A 6000-nucleotide genomic window follows, 5' to 3' on the forward strand; every position below is an offset into this window, starting at 1 on the left:
ATAAGCGATATACGGATCTATTAAGTATCTTATAAAAAGAGGCTATAGAGTTAGACTTCGTTAAGTGCTTATAAAGAATAAGGAGTTTACCCTTAGGCTACTAGCTAAAATATAAGCGAAAAGAGCAACGCGAGATAAATATACCGCTAAACTAATAACGTTTTAAGTAAGAGTAACGACGTTATAACTACTACTTAACGAATATACTCGCGTTCGTTAGATCCTAGAAAGGGTTAGAAAGTACTTAAAGCGTATCGATAAAGTATTACTAGGTAAGTATACTTATAAGATATATAACGAGCTAACTAAAAAGGAATCTAAAGTATTAATATAACTTTAAACTAGTAAATTATAACTAAGTAGCTACCTTTATAAAATTAGGGTAGAGGAATCGGATAAGTATACTTATAGATAGTCGGCGGAAACTATAGAATATTTCCTCTTTCGATATAGAAGATAGATAGTATAACGAGAAATTATACTTCGATATACTTATAGAAAGATAGGAAACCTATCTTTCTTCCTAGGAAGTAAGGTAGAGTTAAACTATAACGACCGGTGTTATTCCTAAGAGATAAACCTATCGAGGGGTTTATATTAGTAGATATAATAGGGCGTGGTCTAAGTAATAATAAGTATATTACGTTAGTAATAAGTTAGAGGTCGTAGACCGTAGACTATAACTAAGTAATTAGAATTAGAGATAGAATCGTAATAAAGATCTATATTAAAAGCTAGAGAGCTATCTATTTAAAAGAGTAAAAGTAGGTAGCTATATATACCTATAGAGACTGTCCTTAGATTATAGGCCTAGCTATAATCCCTAACGTTAGATCGTATAGGGCGTAGTAATCCCGTTAATCCTAGATTACTTAGATCTCTACGATCCCCTCGATCCTATAACTATTAGATGGTCGTGCTAACTATTTATCCGTTAGGCCGTGTTACGTGCTTAACGCGGTCGATTATTAGCAGCCTAGTAGCCGTAGTCGTAACACGATATCTCCCCTCCTTTTAGTCTTATCTATAAGACCTACTATAGCTACCTTAGCCGCTATATATAAATATACCCTTATTACGTTATACGTAAGTATATCGTTCCTTATTTCTTTATCTTTTTAGGATATACTACTAATAGTATATCTAGTCGTATATTAAAAAATCGTTCCCGAAAAGCCTCCGAGCGCGCTACTCTTACCGAATATATCGACTTAAGCGGAGATCCTACTAATATACCGTGCACTCGATGCTTTAAAGCAAAGAAGACGAATTATTAGATAGCCGAAAATTCTTCGCGCTATAATAATTATATTGCTAGTAGTCGTCCCTATTATAATAGTATTTTAGTAGCCTCTTTTTATAGGTGTCTTTTAATTCTTTCTATACGTAGTAGCTAACGTATTTCTTTTAATAACTAAATTATTAGCAGAGCAGCGTAGGCTATATTCCGAAGAGGAGGAAGCTAGGGAAGCCTTATTAGAGCTTTAGGCATAGCTTACGAACCTTTAGTCGTAAATGTTTATTACCGTTAATCGTTTAGCTTATATCCGGAAGATTTAGAATCGTGCGAAGGAAAAGAGTTCTAAGTTATTTCGTCGTAGTATCTAAGAAGTAGATGCCGAGGATAGCGTTTTGCCTACGCTCGATACGCATAAGCATTAGGTAGCAAATAAATTATAATCGTTAGGCGTTCCTAATAAGGCGAATTAGTCCTCGTTCGGTATTAGTAAGGAGTTTATAGATCTTAGTCCTTTAATCCCTCTTAAACCTTCTAGTAAAATTATCGAAGTAGAGAGCCGTAGTAGGTTAAGTGCTTAAGTAGTTCCTAGGTATTTTCCTTTAGTCCGTATCCCTTCTACTTAATAAGGTATTCTTATTACTAACCTTATTTTCTTATATCTAGTATTTATTCTACTTTATATTCTTAATCGTCGTCGACTTTAATTTTCTCCTATAGTTTAGCGTTTTATAGCGCTAGTTCTAATAATAAGATATAAAATATTAGGTATATCCGTATTATTATTAGTAGCGAAAGTTCGTAGTTAACTTTTAAAATAATTTTCTTAACCTTAAATAGTCTAAGTTTCTTAAAATCTAATTTATTACTTAGTCGTTTTATTTTAATATTTCGTCGTATAAGGTAGACTATATCTCCCTCTCGAAAGATTAGTCCCTATAATCTTTTCCGATTATAGTAAGTAGATATTTATTCTCTAACGAATTAAAGTTCTTATTATATTTCTTTATATAATTTTCGTAGCTAATCTACTTATAGTATCGCTCGTTCTACTTATAGTCCTTTTTAAGTAACCTTAAATGCTTCTAGGTTATATCCGTGATTAGCGTATACTAGTAAGAGCTTAGTTATTTCCGTAACTAAGCTATTATAAGCTAGTTACGCTATTAATAGCTATTTAACTTAATCGTTTTATTCGTAGCTAATATAGTATCGTAAATATTATTTAAGCGTTTAGTTAAGTCGTTCTATTTATCTATCTATTTATAGGTAATAAGCTATACTAAGCTTATATTTCGTCCCTAATTATACTATAAGAGCTTGCTAAAACTTAGCTATAAACGTGCTTCCTCTATTAGAGATAATCTCGTTTAGTAGTCCGTAATTACTAATAATAGTTCGTAGGAATATATATACTAGCTCTTCTATATTACTTACTTCTTTATATAGTAAGAAGTATCCGTACTTCGTTAATCTATCGGTAATAACGAATATACTATCGTACTTAACGTTAGTTATAGGTTCTTTTAATAGTAGTAGCTTTATAATATAGTCGAAAGCTATCGAATCCTATAGTTTCTCTAGTACTAGTAGTAGTTATAATTCTCTATATAGTTTATATCGTTTAGCTTCACTTTATATATAAAGTTCGCATTCTTTAATAACTTATCGTACTACCTCCCTAAGCTATAGGAAGTTATATTATCGTCTAATCCGTTCTATTATTCTTTAGATTCCTTAGTATCTATATATTAAGTGTTCGTATATATCTTATATAACTTTATCTCGTAATACTAGTAGTATCTAGATTTTATTTTTATATATTAGAATTTCTAAATATTCTATATCGTATCCGTTTAGTACTTTATATTCTTTTATCTATTTTAAGATCTTTTAGTATATTAAGTCGTTAGGTTATACTTTAAATATTATATTTAGCTATCGTTGCTAGTAGTTCCCGTTTTCGTTGATTTCTAAGAGCTATCCTTTCGCTATAGGTGCCCCTATATCGTAGTTACTTCGTCGACTAAGGGCATTAGCTCGACCGTTTTCTATTCCTTTTCTATAAATTATTTTATAGTCGAATTCTAATAAGTATTCGGCCTATCGGATCTATCGTCCGTTTAACTATTATATTATTATAAAGTATAAGATATTTTTATAATCTATATAAACCTTAACTTTATACTTACTTCTAAGAAGGTAGTATCGAAATTCCTTAAAAGCTTAAATAATCGCGAGGAATTCTTTATCGTAGATAGGGTAATTAAGTTCTACGCTATATAGCTTCTTCGAATAGAATATAATTAGTCGTAGTCTTCCTTTATTATCTTTTTATCCGATTTATGCTCCTAGAGTAAAGTCTAATATATCGGTTTTAAGTTCGATTTATTATTCTAGATCGAAGGTAGTTAAGACTAGTTCTTACGTAATTATAGTTTTAATATATTCGAAAGCTTTATTAGCTTTATCGTCCTATATAAATTCTTTTTCCTTCTTCGTTAAGTTATATAGTAGTACTATAATCTTTCCGAAATCTTTAATAAATCGTCGGTAGTAATTTATAAATCCTAGGAAACTTTATACGTCCTTAACGTTCTTTAGCGTTAGCTATTCTTTAACTAAGTTAATCTTATCTTATTATATTCGTATCTCTCTTAGTAAGATCGTATATCTAAGGAAGTCTACTTCCTATATATAGAACTTGCTTTTTTCTAGTTTAACTAGTAGTTTCGTATTCTAAAGTACGCGGAGTACCTTATAAACGTGTTCCTTATATTCTTCTAGGGTATCCGAGAAGATTAGGATATTATCTAGGTATACTACTATAAAGATATCTAAGTATTTGCATAGGATATTATTAATTATCCGTTAAAAGGTAGCTAGTATATTTATAAGTCTAAATAGTATTACTAGATATTTAAATAGTCCGAATTTCGTTTTAAAGGCTATTATTTATTCGTGTCCCTTTTTTATACGTATTAAGTTATAGGCGCCTTTAAGGTCGAGGGCTATAAACTATTTTTTACCGTATAGTCGATCTCGTAGTTCTAATATAAGCGGTAATAGTATTCGGTCCTTTATTATAATATCGTTTAGTCGTCTATAGTCGATAACTAGTTATAGCTTACCGTTTTTCTTTAAAATAAATATAACTAGATAGCCTACTTTAGATATTAATATTTATATATATCCTTTTTATAGATTCTTGTTAAGGTAGTCGCGTAGCGTTTATAGTTACTTTTCGTTTAGGTTATAGATTTTATAGAACGTCGGCGTTATTCTATCCTTAAGATAAATTTCGTGGTCTTATTAGCTATATTCGGGTAACCCTATCTTAAGTTCTTCCTTAAAGAGTTTATCGTATTTTTAGTATTTCTAAGGGATATTCTTTATTCTATCTTATAGGCTTTATTCTTTCTTTTAAGAGCTAGTTTCTCTTAACTCGAGCTCTTTATTAATTTATTTAAGGTCTTTCCTTAAAGTAGCAATAACTCTTTAAATCTTCGTATTATATCCTTTATTCTATTTATATCGGATGCTAGGTTATATAGCCGTGTTAGTTAGTACGTAGGTCTTATTAGTCGATTTTATTATATCCGCCGGTTCGGTTACTATTTTCGTTCGTATCGCTAAAGCCTATAATAATTTACTTAAACGGTTATCCCTTTTATCCTATTTAGTAGCTAAATCATCGTAAAATTTTACTTTCTCTTAAATCTACTAGTCCTAGAAACTTATATCTTCGTTCTAATATAGCTAGCTAGTTTTCTAGTTAATTAGTAAGTTGCTCTCCTATAGCTATAGAAGCCCTAATATAAGGTCGTATTCTTTAATATCTATAATATCGAAGTTAACTTATTCGTTATAGCCCTAGATATTAATATTAAGGTAATTAATCTCTATATTAATAATTCCGTTATTATAGTTAAAGGCCTCTCCTTCGATATTCGTAAGTTTATATAGATCTTTCTTATATCTCTATATAAGTCGGTAACGATTAACGACTTTAGGTAAAACGTAATTGCCTATCGCGCTATAGTCTAAAAGGGTACGTACGTAATATCCTACGATTTAGATATTTAATACTATTTAGTCGCTATAGCTTACCGTTACTATATATAGGGTCCTTAGATCTTATTATATTATACTAGTTTATAGCCCTTTTATAGATAACGTACCTCGTTTTTTACCTAGTCTTTATTCGTTTTATTTAGGTATTCTTCTTTAATTTATTATTAATATTATTTCTTTATATTTTTATCGCGTAGTATTATATCGGGGCTTAAGAGACTAATTTCTTATAGCTAATCGAAGATTTCTTATTTCTTAACGCTATATCGTTTATATTATACTACTTTATAGTTAATTGCGTACTATGCTTCGCAATTCTATTCGTTTTCGTACTAAAGGTTAAGTTTTCGTTTTATATCTTTCTATTTCTCGCGTAGTATTTCTATATCGATTTTTCCTTAGTTAAATACGGCTTATAGCCTTTATATATATTACTAATAATCTTTTAGTATACCGTTATATCGTTTATACTATACTCGTGCTTTTTTATATTTATAAACTCTATAGTTTAAGTATACGTATTTATTATAATCTTCTTTATTATATTTAATTCGTTATATAAGTCTTTAAAAGATTAATAGTTTAGATACCTTAGAGCGAGTAGCGTTATACTATTCTTTTATTTTAGTATATTTATAGATTTTATATATCTCTAAAAGATATCTTATTAATAAACCGTAATTATCGCG

Source organism: Hirsutella rhossiliensis, assembly GCF_020360975.1.
Source record: "Hirsutella rhossiliensis strain HR02 chromosome Unknown scaffold00001, whole genome shotgun sequence".
NCBI lineage: Eukaryota > Fungi > Ascomycota > Sordariomycetes > Hypocreales > Ophiocordycipitaceae > Hirsutella > Hirsutella rhossiliensis.